The following is a 23,446-nucleotide window of genomic DNA, read 5'->3' as shown; positions in this document are numbered from 1 at the left end:
CCATTTGACAGTACTATTAATGAACTTTATGATATTTCTCGTTTTATGTAGTAGTGTTAATAAAAAGATCATACTTAATAACTTTTTTATTTTTACGTTGTATAATACAGTTAGTAAAATAATCACTGATTTTATACAACCGACCTCCGGACTTACATATTTTATTTATCCGTAAAATTTACATAAATTATTGCTTGTTATAGTATTCGAATTATTTGAGAGATTTTCGTGTTAGAAGATTCACAGATTAATTATGATTTAAATTAAATATAATCTGAGATTACTGTTTATTAAAACGTCGATTATTCGGACCTCCATATCTCAAACATTATGTGACAAATCTGAGAGAAAAATAATTATAAAAATGCTGAAAAAAATCGCTTGTTGAACCATCCATAGACAAAATTTACATTAGAAAAATTGAACTTTGTAGCGATCAAATCGAGTCTAAATTTACTTGTTTTTTTATAAGGACTAGCGTGAAATTAGTAACATCTCTAAGTGTTATTGAGCTTATTTGTATTACAGATGTGCTGGGCTGTACTGTGAAATACGGTAGTCGACTTGATATGAGGTAAATTTGGAAATAATCGTTTTATATCATAATCCCCATGTATTAAAAAATTATTCATTAATATTTTTTTATCATATGTATTAAAAGAAATGATCCTGGTGTGTTTTTCTGATTGATTACTGTAGAGGATACGGATAAGTTGTAAAATTGTGTTGCAATATAAATGCGTGAGTGTAAATTATTTAAGATAAATTGAATACTAGCTAAAAAGAAATAATTGAAAACTTTAACCGTTTGGATTCCTTGGTTACGTTCCTTTGTTAACGTGTATATACGTTTTAAATTTTGGTTTCAATTATTTTTTATGATTATAAGTTATCAAATGTTTAAAAATATTAATATTAAACTGTCGGTGTCGGTCGGTCACTTGTTTTGAGCGAGGTGCAGTGTAGGAAATACAGTTAGATGGTGTGGTTATTTTCACAATTATTAACTCTGGCGGTTGAACAAATTAGTTGCGTAATGGACGGCAATGTCAGGGGTGGGGAGAGACAGTGAAATTACGTGCTTGACAGAGAATGAAGCGTTTGGATCCAGCGGCCATCTTGGGTTGATTGCACAGTTGCATTTAGATTCTCATGTCTGTGATTTATTTTAGATAGATTACCCTCGTTGTTGGTCGAGGTAAGAATTTTTTATATATATTATTTTAATGTAGATTAAAATAAGTGTCAGAGATACTACTAAAAATCCACCTTAATCAGACCAAAATGTTCATGTAACCTAACACAATACTTCAATTACTGTTATTATTAGAACCACTGGACACATCTTCTCCTGCATCATTAACATATTTAAAGAAATCCTAGTCGCTATAGACTAGGTGTTCAGACTCAAACATTGATTCTTCTTCATTATGCTTATAATTAAAAGAATTGCCCTTCTTACTTGTTAAAGTATCAAGTTGTTTCTAATTCAGTCAACAGCCGACATTTTCTTAATATTTATTTTTGTAAATATGTAAAGTGCCGTTCTTACTTTTTTGTTAAAGTAAATAAATTGAATATTCAGCTAGCCTATTTTATCAGCTGATATTTTATTTTAGTAATTCATTATTAATGCACTGTTTAGGCTAAATTTTAGAGCCCTTACTGTTACTTACATAAACACTAGTATGTTTTTCAACAATGTAATGTAAAATTAGTTAAATGATAACACGTGATGATGGTCATTATTGCTTATTAAAATTAATATGAATCAGCAAATTTATTATGTAGATTAATTATGCCTTACTGAGGTATTACACCAAAACAGGTTTGGGCAGTAGATTATGGGTCTGGTGGGTATTCCCACCAGACCAACCTGGTGGGTTAATTCTCTGTACTGTATTTGTACCTGTTTTTAAATTTTAAGTTTAATCTACTCTATGATTTAATGGCATTTTTGATTTTCCAACCATAAGTTAAAAATTATTTTTTGAATATAATGAAATTTTAATGAGTGACAAATCTGAGTTTTGCAGATAATTTAATGAAAAATCCTTTGGTTTTAAAACATCACAAGCATCGTGTCTTAAAAATGTTGTAGCGATTACTTAAATACTAATATAAGAAAAGACTGAAAAAATATTTAAAACTTAAGTTGAATCAGTAATTTCGTTATAAAAGACTAATTGAATAATACTTAAACCTTATGGGGATGGATATTTTGTAAAAATTACTATAATTTCAAATATGAAACTTTACTTTATATAAATTTATAATCTATACTTTATATTTTATTTATCTTAAAAATTTTTGATTCGCATCAATTTTATCCATTTTATGAAAAATAAATTTCATTACATCTTTTCTCAGTCAGATTATTGTCCAGACGTAAACGGGCATTAATTGATAACACAGGGAATTTTTTGTAACTTCTATGTTGTGGGTACACTGCTTGACCACACTCATTAAGTTGTCTGTGTAATGTGAGGTTATTAGATATTCTTTATTTAAGTTTTAATTTTTTTTTGAAAATTTATTTCATTTTTTAATACAAAACATTTAGATTGTGTTTGACAATTGTTTCTCTCTAATCATATCAGTTGCATATGACAGATAGCTTCTGTGTGTTGTGTTGTGTTGGTCAAGTGGCAGTGAATGAATGCTATTTTAAAACAATTTAAAGAAACTGGTTAATTTTCATCTCAAAGGAAAGGAGAATTTGTCAAATTTTTACTCCAATTGCAATATGCTGATTTAACAGAAATAACAGGTAGCCTACTGACCTACCGATCTCTCTACTGATCTACCTTTGATAATATCGCATTTTAATTTGCCTCATAATCAGTTTTTTGAAGATCCTGAATGTAATATATCAAATAAAATTGATGTCCTTATTAGAGCGCAATTTTACTTAAATTTTATTAACCTACAAAATTTATTTGAAACTTTAAATATCCTGTTCTCCAAGAAACCAAATTAGGATATATTCTTACGTTTGCTATTAAAAATTATTTCTATATAGATGATCTCATTACCAGTTCAGATTACCTAAATGGAGTTATTCTAAAGAACAATATGTCCAAATTATTACAACAGGATGGTTTTTTACTTCACATGTGGTATTCTAACAATTGCAGTTTTTCTTTGTCTTATCATAATTCATCCATACCATCTAATCAAGAAGGCAACATATGTACTCTAAGAGTTCTAATGAACAAAAAGTCAGATTCACTAAATTTCCAAATCACTCATTCTAACAATTTAAAAGTTTGTACTTAAAAGGATTACTCTTTCCATCACAGCAAGAGTCTGTGATCCTCTAGGACTCGTTGGCCTTATTATTATAATCATACAAACAGTTTATGTAGTCATTATGACAACTCAAAGTTGACTGGGACAAAATATTACCCAAACCATTAATACAGTGGCTTTCACTGTATAATCAATTAAATCTAATCAAGTCATTCAATATAAGTAGATCCATTAAGTTTGATAATAGTAAAATTCATTCCATAAAATTACATGGATTTTCTGATGCTTCTATTAATGGGTGTGGTTGTTATATTTATATACACACTTTATAGTCCAACCATGTAATTACTAATGTACTGTTCTAAATCAAAATTAGCCCCTTGAAACAAATCATATTACCCGGACTTGAACTCTGTGATTGTTTACTATTTTCACATTTATTTGTGAAGGTTGTATAACTGCGTTATACACTTTGATGAGATACACTTATACTCTGATTCAATCATAGCACTTTGTTGTATTCATGGACATTCTTCCAATTGGAAAGTATTTATAGGTAATAGTTTCTGACATTCAACGAAACACTTCAATTACCAATCGGCATTACATAAAATTCTCTGATAATCGAGCAGACATATTTTCTAGAGCTTTTTCACCAAGCAGGTTACTTGATATGTCACTGTGGTGGTGTGGTCTACCTTGGCTATTACAATCTTCTTCTCATTAGCCAACCGATCGTAATATTACGTTCAGGGATAATAATTTAAATTCTGAATGCTTGTTAGAAAGGATATTAACATCATGTTTATTTAATGTTGTATATGATCGATCACAGATTTTCTTGACCGGCAACATTATTATAGTTTATTTAGTATATAATAGAAATTATTTAAGTAACTTCTTTATTTACACACTTCCTTGAAGGATGAAGCATTAGCTATCATTAAAAATTTAGGTGTTTCTCATAATGCAGATTGTATTTACAACTAAATTCCATTAACTGAGATTCATTGGATAATTTATCCAAATTAATCATCCAAGTTTATCTTCCATATTTCAGTGCTCTTGAAGCAATGAATAATCCAATCAATACATATGAATTTATTATTGTTCGGTTAACATCAAAGTTAGAATACAAACTAACTTTACAAATGTTTACATTTTTCCTTCCAGATTACGAAGGAGAAATGTTCACCTCAATTTCATAGAATCCCTTGAATTTAGAAGGCAGATGCTTGAAAATATTAATGCAAATAAGTCAAACCAGCAACAAGACATATTTCCAAGGGACAGCGATACAACATTGGAACTAAATCCTGTACTAAACATTTTAGTATAAATGATGATAAGCAATACTAGGAAAATAATTTTATTTATTCAAAATTTAATTATAATCAATGTCTAATTTGTATTTTAATCATTATTTACATTGTTAAATAGTCTTTCTGTTGATGAACGGAAGGAATTTTTGTAACATCATAATTGTTGTTTCAGTTTTTTAGTTAAGGGTCATTGTTGTTCAACATATTCGTGAAATTTGTTCTCAAAAACATAACACACTTCAAAAAAATAATATTAATTCTAAATTAAGATTATAAGTCTGACAATCATAATCGTACCTCGTTTAAATTGGTCAAATAAACCATAATATTATCTACTGCATTATGTATTACCAATGATGTACATGGTAGTACTCAAACATCTCTGGTTTTACTAGATTCTGGTAGACAAGCAAATTTTTGTACTTATGAATTCGCATGAAGATTAGAACTTCCATTTATGAAAAATGATATTCTTATCTTAGGAATAAATAACACACTTCCTCTTTCTGAATATAGTGTTGAACTGACACTGTATTCTTTATATATGAATTTTTCACTCCAGTTACAATGCTCTGATTAGATATAAGATAGCCTACTGACATGTACCTTTGATAATATCTTATTTTAATTTGTCTCATAATCTGTTTTTTGCAGTTCCTGAATTTAATATATCAAATAAAATAGATGTCCTTATTTGAGCACAATTTTACTAAAATTTTATTAACGTACATAATTTATTTGAAACTTAAAATATCCTGTTCTCCAAGAAACCAAATTTTAGGATATATTCTTACGTTTGTTTGCTATTAAAAATGATTTCTATGTAGATGATCTCATTACCAGATAACCTAAATAGAGTTATTCTATCAAAGAATGATATCTCCAAATTATTACAACAGGATGGTTTTTCACTTCACATGTGATATTCTAACAATTGCTGTACTTCTACGTCTAATTATAATTCATCCATACCATCTAATTAAGAATACAACATATGCACTTGTAAGAGTTTTATGGAACACAAAGTCAGATACACTAAATTTCCAAATCACTCATTCTAACAATTTTAAAATTTATACTAAAAGGAATACTCTTTCCATCACAGCAAGTGTCTGTGATCCTCTAGGACTCATTGGCCTTATTATAATCATACACCATTCACCATATTAAATCTAAACCATCTGAATATAATTTTAGTACTTTTAACTACTAAGGAGTTAGATCACATACTCTTTACTTTTCATATGTCAATCACAATCCATGTATTTCAATGAGATAAAGAATCAGGTCATTGATAAGCAAAGTAAGCTTAGTTCACTGGATCCATTTTGTATGATCTCTCCTATAATAACATCCTATCGTCTTTACATCTGAGTATGAACATTCCAAAATTGTCAACTCTGAACACTTAAGACTCTTACACTGTGGTGTACAATTAACACATTATTCGTTGCAACAAAGATACTGGATAATAATGCAAAAAGAATCATTTCGTCAATCTTTCATGTGTTTAATTTGCTTTAGATGTGATGCAAAATTCAATCCCAACAGCTTTGTCAATTACCCCCTGGTAGTGATTCCTTCCTGAACATTCTCTTGTGCAGTGGCCCAATTATAATTCATCATGCAGGCAGAGGTCTAAAACATTGAGTAAGCCTTGCATAGCGCTTTTTGTATGTTTAGCAGCCACTAAGGCTATTTATTTAGTTAGTTTCTGATTTGACTTTAATCATTTTTCCACCTTTAAAAGATTAATTTCACTAGATATTATATTTTCTGATAAAACTTTCATTGTTTAAACAGAATGTTTAAACAAATATTCAAACCTTTTTTTACATCACAAGGAATTTATTCCTCCATCTCCTCATTTTAGTGGTTTGAGAGAAAGTGCAGTCAAGTGTCAAATATCATACATCGTGTAATAGGAAAAACAATTCTCAACATAGAGGAATTTTATACAGTGTTGATACAGATTGAGGTTTGTCTTAATTCTTGCCCAATTTTTGCTGTTTCCACGGATCATAGAGACACTGGCTCTCTAGGACACCAGGTTCACCGGTACATTTTCTTATTGCATGTAAAGTAAATCAGTTCTTAAAAAGATGTCGGTTTTCAAGATGTTTATCACAGATTTATCAAGATTGTGAGAGAAAGGGTTGTAACACAATTTCATAACCAATTCCTGCAAGGCAATGGGGTTTGCAATGAGATGTTGCACCATACCATACTGCCAAAAATGTAGAAAATGTTTTCGAAGAATGAAACATTCAGTGCTCTTGTGGCTAATCAATCCCACACAACCCAAATGAAAATGCAAAAACTGACCTAATTATCAGTAATATTGTTATGGTTTCATGATGAAGAATCAAAAAAATATTAATATACTTGTTGCATGGATGCTAAATTGTGTATGAATAAAGAAAAACATATTAATTAGATATTCACAAAGTGTACAGGTATGATTTTGTATTAACATAGAGTTAATTTTTTATTAAATATCTGCATTCGGATTAATTTGCTTGCTTAAAATAAATATTTAGCATTTAAGATTATTTTATTTTTAACGTCCAATCATTCTAATTTAACTTTGTGTTTTACAGGCATGAAAATTTATCAATATTTAAGCTACTTGGGTGTAAGAAACTGTATTTATTACTGTCCTGAGTGAAACAAAATTTAAATTGAGGTGAAAAATGAAGTGTTTCATTTAAAAAAAAACAGGTTAGTGAAATTGCATTTTGCTTATTATAACCAGATAGTACATTATAATTTTTAGTGGTATCAACAAAATTTCATTAGTACTAATTACTAAATTATTAAAAAAAGTACTAATAATAATACTTATTCTTTGCTTTCATACTTATCTATTCTTATAAGATCGATTAAAATCAATTCACACACAAGTCTATCAATTTAAAAAAAAAGAGGGCATAATTAATACAAACCTCTTCAGGATTAGAAAACCAGAATATCGTGTAATCCTTTCTGTTATGGACAAGGAAAGATAAGAAACAAGTATGAAATTATTTCACTGAAAAGCACAAAACATAATTAAAGAAGAAGCATTGTTATTTGTTATTTTAACGTGCGTTTTTTGTCAAGTGGCAATAGAAATGAATATTACTGTAAATTTGCTAGACAAGCCAGACATTTTATAAATAGTGGAATTATAGTAATGTATTTCTAAACAGTACCACTTTTGATCATTTTTGGTTACTACTGGTGTTGTTCTCCCAGATAACAGGGTTAAGATGACTTTACAGTATGTAGCCAAAATGCCGATGCTTTTTATGGAATCGATATTCATCCCGATTGGGGGTTGAATTACCGTACTGTGTATCCTTTACAAAGGTGTGGTGTCAGTGAGGCAATTATGCTATATGCTGCACCTGTCTGGGCTTACCGCTTGGCTTTTAGGTGTTATGCAAACATTTTGTTACGAGCCCAGCAACTCCTCTTTCTGGCTCTTATAAGCAGTTACAGAACAGTCTTGCAGGAGGTAATCTGTGTTATAGCCGAAGTCAAACCCAAGATGTCTTGGCTAATGAGTGTAAGGAACACTGCATTTCCAAGGTAAATAACCTATTGACATCAGAATGAAAGTAGGAGATGGAAGAGTGGAGCCTTGTCTTGGCAGGTCAGGTGGGACGAATCCCACACAGGTTGCTACACGCATGGGGTATATTTCCTATAGTGTCTGTTGTAGGTGCGATTAGATGGGTTTCCCCCAGTCAGTATATCGGTGAGTTTGGCTAGGTTTCATTTGGTGGATTCGAGTCAATGCCCGGATTTTGGGACTGATGATACAGTGGAGCATGTCCTGTTTGTCTGTCTCTATACGAGGTCGAACATTTGCGAGCTGTTAGGGAACTTGAGAGAATGCATTCCTTTCTGGATCTCCACATTAACTGGATGATCTGCAAGGAGTATTCTGTAGTGGCTGGTTTTCTTCGAGCCATTTTCTTTTTTTTTTTAGTATGGTTTTTTTTAAAAGAGGTGGAAGAGAACCCCATTTATGAGCGCCTGAGCAGTGTCGAGCTCACTAACAGGTTTTGCAAGATGTTATTAAATATTTATGTGTTCCTGCACACTACAGACTAAACCACCCCTGGCTACCCACCCTTCTTGATAGAGCTGGTGTGCATTACTCATGGAAGGGGGAAATACACCCTCACAGACATTCAAACACCATAGTTAACAGATACGGTTGGTTTTGTAGGTCTGCAGAGGGAGTTCAGATGAGGTATTTGATCACGGCAGGATCCCGGGTGGCTAGGGTTCCGGCCTAGGCATTGGATTGGTTGGAGGTAGGCATATTGGCATCGTGCCACGGTAATATTGGTATTGTTTGATTCGAATTGGGGAATTTACATCGGTGGCATCCTGACTGAGGCCTGGCTGATTACTGTGAGATGGAATCAGAGGGTCTAAAAACGACATCCAGTAAAGCCCTTTAGGGCTTGGAACAGAGGGTGTGGTGTGGCGACTGGTGACGTTACCGTTCTTCCCCCTACAGGGTTGGGATGCCCAGGTAACAAAACACTATTATTGAATGTTGATTTAAGGAATTCTAATACATCACATTCATCAATTTATTCCAGAGTTTGAATCAATGGTGGAGTAGAATGTAAGTTGACATTAGGATTGAAATGCAGGAATGAGGAGGTATAAGTCTGCTCACATAAAAGAAAAGAGTATTTATTATAACTGAGATAGTCGTAATATGATGTGTTAGGGATTGTGATGGTTTTCTAGTAAATTCTATTAAGCATTTCTATCCCAGTATAGCTACTATCACAGCTCCTTTTAAGGAAAACAGGTGCTGAAATATTTTGTGATTGACATGGTAGTTTCCCTTTTGAGGAAGTTCCAGGTCAGTAAGTTACTTTTTTGAGTAAGTTTGTGGGATTTAGTGCTCTCACAACCAGTATAGAGTATTTAACAAATGAGTAACATTCCATCTTGGAGATTTAGTAGTAATTAATTTACCAATGCAACGGCAAGAATTGTTATGATTTAAACAAAAAGTTATTTATTAATTACTAGCAATCTGTATTCAGTTCATTATTTTAAAAATATTCTAAATGTTTTGTATATTCTTTTAAAAATTAAAAATAATATAATTATGTAAAGAAATGTATATTCCAATTAAAACAATTTGATCACATTGCATGTAAAATTTGGAAAATTAAGCCAAAATTACCTTAATATATTGTAGTACTTTTTTTTGTTCGATATAAAATAAGATATTAATTTATGGTATGTTTTACATTTAATATAAGTTTGTTGTTTGGAAACTTGATTCAGTAGTTATAATAAGGATTCTAAAGTACAGAAGTAATAAAATATGGAAACATGATGTTAATTATTAATATAATTAATGTTTAATTATTATTAAACATTATGTTAATCTATATCAGAGAGGACATCTGTGCATAACGCCTCTGTAATATATTTGTTCCGGACGATAACAAGAAAGTTTTTTCATGCTACAAAAAAAACTGTATCAGTAATTATACTGATGCAGTTAGTCTCATCAGTCTTTTTCATTAGTCTCATGCCACAGTTTTAAATTAGAAAGGATTTTATGTATCGGATCATTTTATGTGGTATACATTTGAGATCATTCTCTGCACCTCACACTAGAAATTTATCTTCTTTTAAAAGTATTATTTTCATTTGCTTTCAAAACACCAGTAATGTATGACTGAATATCATGCAGAGTTTTTTTGTACATTCTATGCTCTGTGTTTTTTTAATTAGACACTGTATCAGTGTCGTGAAGAGCCGTGCAGGTATACGGTTGAATAGTGATCTTTACCGAGGTGTATAATTTTTGATATGTTAATAAATGACTTCAGCAAAACAAGTCTTCAGCAGCTACAATGCTTGATAATACTTGTTCGCCGGTATGTTGATAGAAGATAACGCAGGGATGTTATGTGAGATTAACTAAATTGCTGACACTCGACAATGTTGATTCTGACATCCAATTACATAGCTGTTATCTAATGCTCACATGTACAATTAACACAATTGTGTTATTAGGTTTTACATTTAGTATTCATTTAGGGTCCAAAAATCTTCCTTAAGATTCTTCTTTCAAAAGATTTCTTACGTTAAACTTTCCTAAACACTCCCTTGCATATAAGGCTTCTGGGCAAATCGCTGTTTTGTAGCGTCGTAGTTTAGCTTTATAGGTTCAGAATTCAGGTAGAGATTGCACATCCATAAATATAAACACAAGGATAGAATAAGATATTTAATTTCACTTATAAACACCAGTTAATGATCAGACAGCACAATTTTCTATCTTAAAAGCTCAATCTGACTGAGGGAGTGCCAAGATTTGATATGAAACTTTATAGAGGAATTTACGTAGACATAATAAACATTTCTTACAAACTTAATACTTCCTATTGACTGCAAAAACAAATCAATCACTACCAGTCTGTATACAGATCAAGAATAAATGACTGAATGTAAACGACGGTAATTGTTTTGTTGTCATAAACATTGTTTCATGCCGATCTCCGTGGCAGATAGTTAACTTTTATCAGGAGGTCCTGGGCTCGAATACTGGTCAAGCATGTCATTTTACAAAAACTATGCTATTTTGTAGCATGTCATGCTACAAAATTGAATCATCCTTGAGTAAATGCAAGCAGCCATAAGCTTGAGGTTACTGTAGAAAGATTAATAAATAGTATATGATTATACCATGCCGTACTACTTTTAACCACTTTTTTAACCGTGTATAAATTATGAACATTTTTCAGAATAACTAATCTAAACCATACTTTTATAAATTTCCCTTTTATTATTACTACATTATAAAATACATTATAAAATACTTAAATTTCTTATGATATTTAATCAGCAGTTTAAAAAACTAACAATAATATACAGGAAATTAATGAAACTGAAAAATTCAAATACCCTGGAGAGATTATTGAAGTCAACATCCCTCAGAAACAAGCCATTAGGTCCAAAATCAGTAAAAGGGCTAGCTTATCGATTAACAAAGAATACTTGCGATAAAAATTAATATCACCGAATGCTAATCTATAGTACTACTGTACAGTCATTTCATCGGAACCTCTACATCCAACCGAATGTCTGATGTTTGACAAACTTCTAATCGACAAAAAAACGAAGAATACTCAAAAAAAGTCCATCAAACACAGAAAAGAAGACACAATAATGAACTTTACATGGAAAAACTATCAGATTTAATCAGAAAAATAAGAATCACCTTTTATGGTAATCTACAAAGAATGAACCCCCTATTTATACACAGAGACTGAAAAATACATAGAAGAAATGAAAATAACACATCAAGTCATCAAAGAACATTTACTATGAGAAAGAATCTCAAAATATTTCAGGTTTCCAGGAGAAAAAAACACTGAAGAAATATTTATCCGGACAGAAGAAAAAAGTAAAATACTGTAAAATTGTACATAAAAGCAATTTGATTACAGCAACATCAAAACTACAATTTAACCAAACACAAATTGTGTAAACCTATGACACCAAATACTGATACTAATAGTTAGTACCTTGATAAAGGTTCCATTTTTACTCTAATTTAAAGCTGAATTGCTAATAGCACATTGTTTCTCTATTTTATGTCTTGTTTCCTATCATTCTAAAGAGCTGTTACTATGTATTTGTTTTCATAGTTTTGATTGCTTCGTAAGTTGAGTTTGCATTAATTTTGTTATTTCTTTGTATAATCTATTCTCTTTAATCGTTTCTATAATTTTACTATTATTTTTGTGTAATTTTCAGTGGTTTTTTTATTTCCAACTGTATCTGTGGATGTGAATGTACGTAAATAAATAAGAGTTGTTTACTATAACCTAACTTTAGTAATTTTTTATGCGAGTAAATGATATTCATGTTGTTATTTTTATTATTTACTAGCGTCTTAAAATATTACCGATATAAAAATTAGACATTGTAAATGAAAATTATTAGTTCAACAAAACCTGTTCGTTATGTGTAAATGACAGTGATATAATTAAACTTTTAAATAATTTAGCCGATAGCAATTCAGACAGTGATTCTCATCATTTTCTTGGGAATATTACTGATGATGAGCACGATGAGGAACAGGATTTACAGCCTTCCTGCTCGGCTAGGTAAATGACCTCGAATATCTGTTGCTAAAAAAAAGACAAAACATTGGACTTAGAACAGCTGATGTATGATGTTACCATAAAGCTTTGCAACGCTCAACTATTTACTGGTACTCCAGGAATAAACTTCCCGATCGATGACCCTGACAATGTATATTCATTATTTTTACCTAATAAATTAATTGATATTTTAGTGAACCAGACTAACCTTTATGTCAAAAATTACTTATAATGTGGTCAAAATAATAAGGTTTTTGTTTGCGGAAACACACTGATAATTAAGAGATGCTTCTGTTTGTAGCTGTATATATGCTATCAGAAATTACTTGGTGACCGTAAATTGAAAGTTATTAAACAAACAAGCCGCTTTTTACAAGGATTTGGATTTGGACTAAGGGAAGATCTCTGTATAGATTTATACAGGATCTGGGGGGATGGTATGCCTCGAGTTCATTTTTAAGGGCGGCGGGTGCCCAAGTGCTCACCAACCATGTGAATTTGATGCAATATCTGTTCAGGTTTCGCCTAGCGGCTGATGAGTTGTGTGTTTGCGGGGAGGTCCAGTCGAACGAACATCTAATGTTCGACTGCCCTGCTCTTGGGGGGGGCAGAGACCGGGCCACCCTGGAACTTAGAGGTCAGGGGAAAAACTGGCCGCTCATAAACGGCGAGTCGATGCGGCGTGAGCCGCATTGTCGGACCGTGTGGGAGTCCTCGATGAGGTTGCGATGTTCAACCGTCATCGTTAGATTGTTTAATTTAAATGGGATTTATTGATTCCTGTAGCGTGTCTGTGGGAAGTCTTCCTTGAAATAATGGCTGCCATCAGCCAGTAATAAGCTTCAAGCGCTTTAAATGGTGGACAGGCACTAACTGGCAAACAGCGACCGAGGCGTGGCAGCTTAAATTGCCGTCTTTTTAACTTATAACTATTTTAGTTTTAAATTGTAACAAGGGGTGCGCCTCCCCGATCTAGTTTTAATGTGATAAGTGAGCGGTATGGGCACATAAAGCGGGTGCTGTACGGCACCCGGCTTAACCGCTCACGCAAGATAGGAGCATTAGGAATAACGAGGTCGCAAATCTGTTTTTGTGGCACAGTAGCCGTTATTTGGCACGGAACATTTGGTGTATGCTCTAGGGCGACCGAATGGGGTGGTGGCGGGAGAGATGCCAGCTAACCAAAACTCTTGGATTTGGAAAAATTGTATCCCATAAGAGTCAAACTTATGTCGCGTTTCCTCCATTTTATTGACGATAATAACGCTAATCCATCTCCAAAAAATAAAACCGATTATTGAGTATCGTGTTAACGTTTCAAAGAAGTATACATACCAAAAAAAAATTTAGCGAAAAGGAATTGCAATATTATGCTATTAATATGATGTCGGTCTTTGTGCTTCTTTTAGAAATTTCCACACCGAGAAGGATACAAAAATATTTCTTAAAAAATTTTCGTACTTCAAAAACTTAAATTCATTTTAAAAAATAATTATTTATAAATAGTTTTAAATTGAAATATAGTAACAGCTCTGTGAATTGGCAAATGCGAATGTATGTTGTGTGAACTTGATCCGATTAACTAAATTTATAAATATACATAAACTATTTTCATAAAAAAATATTTATTACTGGTTTTTAGGGTAGTGTCCATTTTTACCGTATAAGAATGGATGAAGTAACATTATTTCCCTTGTTCAAAATATAAAATAAAAAAAAGTTACAATATATAATTAGTAAACATAATACCTGCAATTTATAAATAAAACAGTTGTAATTAAAGGTTTCTACAAAATAAGTGAAAGTTCTTAAACAAAAAAAATGAATTGTTAAAGACCGAGATCAATTAAAATTTGAACTTACCATCTTAAAAATGACAAAACAATAAAAATAATTAAATATAATACTACAACAAATGAACACTTGTACTAGTGCATTCAAATTCAGTATTCTAGATTTAGTAATATCAAAAAGATACAAGAATATGAAGATGATGTAAATAATGTTTATATTGTAGTATGGAATATTCTATCACCTTGAAATTATATTCAAAACTCTTCAGTTCGTACAAGCCTGTATGGGTGTGTGTGTTTTTTAAATAAAAAATTTATTTATCTAATGGTTGAAAGTGACCTGATACGACACGAGTCGCAAGTCGCTTATGAAAACAACGCAACCGACTTAAGAATAACAAGTCTCATGCCAGGCTTACAAGGAGAACTGAAGACTGGAAATAAATGGTTTCCCAAAATGTAGATAATATTCAGCCGTGTAAGAACTTCATATCACTCTCAGAGAAAGTAATTCTGGCCGTTAATTTTAGTATCTGAGGTATTTTAGATGTATTATAACTACAATAAAGACTGGGGCATATAAAATGTAACAGAAAATTAATGTGGCCGTTGTAAAACAAGGAGGTGTTATCTTGCTGCTTTAAACCGATTTTATCTGTTTATTTAAAACATGCCACCAGGCTAGGATATGTTGTTAACGAAACTCAACAGAATAATAATGCCGGAGACAGTTTTGAGTGAGTTACCGAAGATAAAATATAACCGATTCAGTAAAATAATATCGGTGTGTTAATATTTTCTTTTCATAGAAACATACATTTTTGTAATTTTTTTCTAGTGAAAAGATAGTGCGGTCAAAAAAACCCCTCTCTCTTCCGGTAACATGTACTAATGAATGCTCGTTCTCCACAATAGTCAAAACGATTGCGTGTAACAAGTCGGGGGGGTGGAAGATTACTGTTAATCCTGATAAGTTTTAGATATTATGGCGAGAAAGAAAAATCGATTAGCTTTATAACAATTCATAACTTTTATTGGAGTGTAAATGTGTGTGTTAAGTATAAATGTGAATTATGAAAAAAATTATACTAACATTATGATTATAACGTGTATTTGTAAGTCTGGCAACTCTGTCAACGGTTGCTTGGAAACCGATTCGGTTTCCTAGCAATTCGGTTTCCTAGCAACCGTACGTTGTATGAAGAAGTGCGGAAGGGAAGGGGGGGACCCCTTCCTCACTTCGTCCACATACAACCGCTCAAGGTTACACAGTTAGAACACGTAAATTACTGTAGAACCCTTATATTACTGTATTTTATAAAATTATAACTTAGCAAAAATATAAAATTAAACCCTTTAACACTACAAACGTTTTCATCACCGATGTATTTCTTTTTTTATATTCTATTTATTTTTTTATATTTATTTATATTATTTCAATGGAAATAATATAAATGACTTACAAGCATTTTTTTCAATATTTATATTTAAGTCAAATATTGAATTCAAGACCTGTCACTTTTGTAGTGTATGAAACCTATCTAAACAATTGCCGATGGTGTTGTCTAACATGAGACTCGAACCTGACACCTTCAATATATCAGTACGTTTTTAAAATCTTTTATTATGAATTTATATATAGATGTCGATGTAAATAATATTTATTTGAATAAGAAACCAATAGATTGTGATTCTAATTTTTATAGACGTTGACCATGAGATTATGTAAAATGTAACAGAATTGATCCCTTTAGGTTACAGAAATTTTTTTTTGAGCGACGTGCGGGTAAGGCATAAATAAAGCTGTAAATTACCATTTGTGTGCAAAACGAGAATCAACTCAAATCTTCAATAAATTAATCTGTTTGTAATGATAATTCAAGCCAGGAATCGAATCTAGAATCTTAAAATTACGATTTTGGTGGGGGGGAAGAAGCGATACTCTGATGGGAATACCTTGTGATCTGATGTGTGTCCAAGTTAAAATCGATTCCGAGAATTATAAAAATGTTGAACTTGATAACTCTAAATATAACTTTTTAGCGGGCATCTGTGGTGCGAGTGGTAGCGTCTCGGCCTTTCATTCGGAGGTCCCTGGTTCGAATCCCGGTCAGATATGGCATTTTCACACGCCACAGGATTCAAAATGTATCATTTTATTCCATCCTCTGAAGCAATGCCTAAAACGTTGGTCCCGGAGGCATAAAGAAAAATTGAACGTTTTGTACTACAAACAGCTAATCCTACCCTACTAAACGGTATTTGTGTGTGTGTGCGCGCGCACGCGCGTTCCCCTTAGCTTAGCACCGAAATCTACCGATCACTAGCGGAAAATCCCATTTCGTTAGTACATGTCTCGTGGTGGTTAGGTGTATACTTGTGCATATTATATATACCGTGTACATATCGATATATAAGCGAAATATATATCGACATTTTGGGAAATTTAGTACTTTTTAACCGGATCCGAATTTTTGGATGAAAATTGCAAATATCTCGAAAACGGTCGGTCCTAGCGCTCTGAAAAAATTGTTCGACCCCCCTAGACAACACCCCATCCGCTCCCACTGGCACTAATTGCATGATAATATTTTCAAGTGCTCCCGGGGCGCCGTTCGGGAATTGGGGATGGGGTGCCACCGTAATATCTCGGCAACCGCTCGTCCGATTTTCACGATTCAAACGGCGTATGTATCAGCAGGTCGAGCCTTAGGTGTTTAACGCATCGCATACACTCTTGATCGACCGGATGTTGGTTATCCGAAAATTAAATCGTTTAGCCCTACGTTTTGATTCCACTCACCCACCGTAAAACGTGCCGATCCGATCTTTCGATAAATACGTTCAAACCTGTGCGCTAGCGCAGCTTTAAATTATAAACTTATGAAGACTAAAAAATAGAAAATTAAAAATATATAAAAAAAAGTTTTTAAAAACAACTCTTAAATTAAACGCACTAAAATGTAAAAAAATATTTTAGGACGGTATCTCAGAATGGATTTGACGGTGATATGTAAGATTATGTGAAAATCATAACTTTGATGTTTTTGCCAATTTTTTTCTTATAAGTGATGAATGGCCTAATGAGTGGGGGGCAAACACGCATAAGAAAAAATTGGCAAAAACATCAAATTTTTAATTTGAAGTTATGATTTTCACATAAACTTACAATCAAATTATTTTTTACTTTTAGTGAGTTTAATTACGGGTGGTGTTTTAAAATTTTTTTCATATTTTTTTATTTGTGTCATTGTTTTTCTTCATAAAATAATGAACTATAACCAACAATCCTTTTCGGCACGCGCCGGAAAGCGGAGTAGATTTCAACGGTGTTAAGTAGGGGATAAAAAAAGGTTCCACCTTAAATTTAATAAAAACTTTTAAAAAAAAGTTTTATATGTAATTTTATGATATTTTGTCTTCGAAACCTCATTTTTTCACCCCCTGGGCCAACGGTTGGTTATATTAAGAAACTTTACTAAGATAAGTTTTAGGCCCTTATCCAAAGAATAGTAGGAACTTCAAACGAATTCGATATTTTGTTTTTTCGAAAAATCCCCCCATTTCCACCCCCATGGTCCGATTTTGCCCATTAAAAAACTTGACCAAGATTTTGAGTCGTTATACTTTATGTATCAATTTGAAAGTGATTGGAGCAAAATTACAGCAGTTATCGTGTCCACAAGAAAGTGAAATATATATATATATATATATATATATATATATATATAAACTATTGAATTGACGATGGTTTTGGGGTCTGGGGGATGTGAATCGCGAAGATATGTCGAAATTTTCGGGAAGTCGAATCATGGTACCCATTACAATAGGAAGCTTTCTTATGAAATACCTAAAAGTAGGCACCGGAATGCACCGATCACTAGCTGAAAATCCCGATTAGTTAGTATCAATTCCTACAGTTAAATTTCTAAGAGCTAATCAATTTTGGACACCTAATAATGCCATTCCAAGACGCCGCCCGCTAGGGCAAACCGCCCAAAGGGCCTAGCTACGGAGACGTGCCTGAGGCATCCCCTGCAGCTAGTGAATATACAAGAATGAAGTATAAAATGTCTAAACAAATATAGATTAAACTTCACACATTACTTTATGTTGTTATTAATAAAAAATAATGTGTCTCTCTCTCTCTACGCGCGCGCGCGCGTGTGTGTGTGAGGGGGGTGCGCGCGCATTTGCATTGTAGGTGTGCTTACTGTATACGTAGTAATCACAGTTTTTTTTTGTCATGACAAATACAGAAATTCAAATAAATAAATATTAGCTGTTTTTTTGGTCTTCAGTCATTTGACTGGTTTGAAGCAGCTATCCAAGATTCCCTATCTAGTGCTAGTTGTTTCATTTCAGTATACCCTCTACACCTTACATCCCTAACAATTTGTTTTACATATTCCAAATGTGGCCTGCCTACACAATTTTTTCCTTCTATCTGTCCTTCCAATAATAAGTCTGTCTCTTCTTTTAACTATATTTTTCCAAATGCTTCTTCCTTCATCTATTTGCCGCAATACCTCTTCATTTGTCACTTTATCCACCCGTCTGATTTTTAACATTCTCCTATAGCACCGCATTTCAAAAGCTTCTAATCTTTTCTTCTCAGATACTCCGATCGTCCAAGTTTCACTTCCATATAAAGCGACACTCCAAACATATACTTTCAAAAATCTTTGCCTGACATTTAAATTAATTTTTGATGTAAACAAATTATATTTCTTACTGAAGGCTCGTTTCACTTGTGCTATTTGACATTTTATATCGCTCCTGCTTCGTCCATCTTTAGTAATTCTACTTCCCAAATAACAAAATTCCTCTACCTCCATAATCTTTTCTCTTCCTATTTTCACATTCAGCGGTCCATCTTTGTTATTTCTACTACATTTCATTACTTTTGTTTTGTTCTTGTTTATTTTCATGCGATAGTTCTTGTGTAGGACTTCATCTATGCCGTTCATTGTTTCTTAAATTCTTAATCCAGACATATGCATCAAAATTGGTATATAGAACTAGGAAATCAACTGGAATTTTGTATTGTAGTTGTATGATGGCAAAGGTCATTTTTTCAAAGCCCTCTTTGAATTTCTTTTTATGCATTTAAATTTAAATCATTCAAAAATTATGATTTGTATTTAAAAATATGTTCAATTTTAGTTTGGTAAAACAAAACAGAAGTGTCATTATGTGCCGCCAACAGATTTTAAGAGCAGCAGAGTGATTGACTTTTTTTTGCTTTATGATTTCACTACATAAGCTTTAAGCTTGCCTATGGGATATGAAAATGAAATTTTGAACCATATGACAAATACCATGTCCGACAGGGATTCGAACCTGGGACCTCCGAATGAAAGGCTGAGATGCTACCACTTCACCATAGAAAACACATGATCTCTGGCCATCATAGTGAAGTAAAATTTTACTTCACTGACCGAGATAGTAAACATATATGCCTGTAGTTTTAATATTTTTAATTATATTTCATAAGAATAGTGAATATATTCTGAATAGTGTTAGTTTTTTTGTTATAAAACTGTCATGAGTGATCCATTGAAGCAGTATTAATATATAATATGATAATTAGTTTACTTCAATCCCACAAACCACTACTCTGCTTGATTCATTTAAACCAGTGGTTCTTAACTGGGGTTGTGGGAAGGTATTTTTGGGGGTGCGGGAGAAGCCTCTAACAATATACATATATTATTTTTGCGATATTTGAAAAGTATGTATTTGAATTTTCAATGACATCAACCAATTGTTTTTTGTCTAGTCATTAAGAAAAATAATAATGTTATAAAAAATTTACATTTTAAAAAAAATAAACAATAAATTTCACTAAAAAACGTGTTTTTCTAAACCTAAAAATCAAAATGTATTTTTCAATGGGGTGCGGCTCACTTAAAAGGTTAAGAAACTCTGATTTAAACTAACTATTGTCAGAACATTAAAACAAAAATAAACCTGAAATTCTAGCTGAAATGAAAATGTATAAGAAGCTGAGATCTCAATGTTCTGCTATGATAATATGAAATAATGGTTCCATATCAAACAAAGCCAACAAAAAATTTTTTTTTGTTATTGACTATATGTAAAAATAGTATTATGGGAGTGGTAAACCAGTTATAATTGAGTTTTATAATGACTCAAAAAGTGCTGTTGGTACGTTTAATGAAAAATCCTCCCCTATGTCTTGCTCAAGAAAAACTAAGAGAGGCCTCCCTGTGTATTCTGTGCCATAATAAATAGTACTGATTAATTCATATTGATAGATCTTCATCAGTCAATTAAAAATAAGAAGAAACTGATGCCAAGGAGAAATATCAGTATCCAGCTGACAAAAACACCCTTTCAAGAGATGTAAAAATATCATGAGCATAATACTGAAAATGTTCTTGCTATGGCCACTAAAATTGGAGATGATATTTCTCAAACATCACCATCAAAAACTTTTGTGTTTTTTGTCAGAAAAAATAAGAAGGAAGACATGTTTTGTGTGCACTAAAAGTACATTATCATATTGCAAAAAGTACATTTTGCAAAAAGTGAAATTCAGCACTAACACACTGAATTTCTGCAGTGTGTTGTATATTTTTGTTGGTGCTGCAGGAAATAAAAGGAAAGTCAAAAATCTTTGTAAAACACTATTCTGTTACACTGTTAAATAAAATAACATTTTATTTAGATCGGAATGAATAAAATTTTTTTAAGCATTAATTTACTTTTTTTATATTTTTCAGGAGTAGATTGTCAGACCAATCTTATGAACAGTGTGTTTTGTAAATACTTTACAGAAAAAGTTATTTGAAAATTTATAAGTTGTTAAGTGCCATAATCATAATTGTTGTAGTTGACTTGACATGAATTACAAATCACTTTTAATTGACATAGCCATCCTAAAAACAGTGATAGCTTACTAGGGAAAGTGCGGGGTGATATGGTTCCTGTTTTATTCACTGAACCAAAAAATAAATGGTTGCATATCAGCACAATTAGCCTACCAAAGTATAGATAAAATTCAGCTATACTAGCAAACCTTCACTCTGTTCCTGCAGGGATTGGATGTCATTATTCTTAGAGAAAACAGTTCTGATTAGTGCTACTTTTACCTAAGTTAGTTTACATACATCATAGCTATAAGATAAACATGACAGCCAGTATGAAGCAACAAATTAATGTACCCCTTTCATTTGTGAAACAATGTTATATACATTGTTTCATTTTATACAAATGGAGCAGTAGTTAGAGAAAATCTTTGATCAATATTTATCGTGTTTTAGTCTAAAAAAAAAATAAATGTTCAGATTTTTCATGTGAGGAATCAAATTTTCAAAAAGCTCTGATCACTTTTTAAATGAAGGATGTAGCAAGAATTTGTAAATCAGTTACAAAACAGTAAGTTGTGGATGACATATCTGATCTGAAGATTAGGCTCCTACAGTACAAAATATGAGTTTGTGCACTATGTCTGTCGCATAGGCCAATACGTATATCTCTTATCACTGGTTGTCCATCTGTCACAAACATTTTTATGCAAATTAGAAAAAGTATTTATTTTAATTTGCAATGCAGTTGACTCCGGTTTATTGGGACACAACAGGACTGGAGCATTTTGGCCCACTTAAACAGCTGGCCCTAATAAACAACTTCGTAAATTGTAGCTTATATGTACTCTATTGCATTAAACATAATACCCATACACATTCTATATGCAAGTTCTACCAACATACACACGAGGTATGGTATAATGCAGTCGCAAAAATTTAATGTGAAAACCAAATTCTAAATTGGTTAATGTAGTTCAAATAACCTCTTCATGTAGCTTACTGTTAAAAATATGTATTGTACTGTTTAAGTAGGCTGCATGTAGTAACGAAACTAACTGAAAGGAAATGATTGATCATTATTTTTTAGTGCCTTCAGATCTCAAAATAAAATAAAATGTTTTTTGTGTCCAATGTTTAAATAAAATAGATAGCCATGTATACACAGCATAAAAGTCTCACCTGATTGTTCTCTTTGAAACAATTTGTTCAACCTGTACTGTCATTTTCGTTTTAATGATTTACAGTCATCAAAATTTGTACAGATTTTCTACTCCAATTGAGGGACTGCCGCCTTCCCTTCCATCCTGCATAAAAAACCATTGAGGTCCACAATAAATTTTTTTCATCTTGAATTACAACTTGTATTTCTGGTTCATTTTCAACATCATTGGTTTTATCCATTGTGCTCCATGTAGGCTGGCATTTTTCTATAACAGCGATGTCGTATTTCTTTATTTGTATGCATTCATTATTTTTGTCAATTTACATGAATTATAATTTATAAGTTGATAATTTTCAACTTGTTGCAGTGACATGTTACTGTCATGTCCCTGCATATTTTCTGGCTCTTCTTCTGGATTAGAAAAACCACATTGGGCAAAACAATTTTTTATTGTTGTTTTACTTCTCCCCCAGCTGTTGATTATGAACTGAATTGCTTGCAACAAGTTGACTCTTGCACTTACTTTTGTAGCTGTAGAGCTCGAATTCAGTAAATTTTCCTCTATTTCTAGAAGAAGAATGTGGTTCACCAACTTACATTGGTAAATAGACTTCATATTTTTTATAATTCCTATGTCTAATTGTTGGATGAGGCTTGTTGTATTTGACAGTAAAAATTCAATAGTAATGTTTTTTTAAACAGTTTGGTCGCAGATGAGCAGCACAATTGTCAATTAGAAGTATAGTGTTTCTTTCTGCAAATTTTTTCTGCAACTCAACATCCTGATTGCTAAGTCATTCTGAAACGATTGCATTTGTCATCTAAGCGTTTTTATTAGAAATGTAATGTACCAGCAAACTGTTCATTCTAGGCCATTTAAAACAACAAGGCTTGGCAGCTTTCCCAATTATGAGTTTTCATTTGTCACTTCCCAACA

General features: G+C 32.2%; 1 protein-coding gene across 3 annotated transcripts in view; it reads left to right on the top strand.

The window, feature by feature from the left end:
- Window positions 1–1,087: 1,087 nt before the first annotated feature.
- Window positions 1,088–23,446, top strand: part of LOC142333436 (uncharacterized) — a 55,033-nt gene continuing 32,674 nt past the window's right edge. For 2 of the 3 annotated variants that reach the window (XR_012758605.1, XM_075380528.1), the window contains exons 1-2: window positions 1,088–1,198; window positions 7,175–7,295. The gene's annotated coding sequence lies outside the window, so the exon portion shown is untranslated. The remainder of the gene's footprint in view (window positions 1,199–7,174; window positions 7,296–23,446) is intronic. The other variant, XR_012758604.1, reaches the window with a different exon arrangement.

The sequence above is a fragment of the Lycorma delicatula genome, chromosome 12 (assembly GCF_047948215.1).
Source record: "Lycorma delicatula isolate Av1 chromosome 12, ASM4794821v1, whole genome shotgun sequence".
Taxonomy (NCBI): domain Eukaryota; kingdom Metazoa; phylum Arthropoda; class Insecta; order Hemiptera; family Fulgoridae; genus Lycorma; species Lycorma delicatula.
This window is presented reverse-complemented; position numbering and strand designations above follow the sequence as displayed.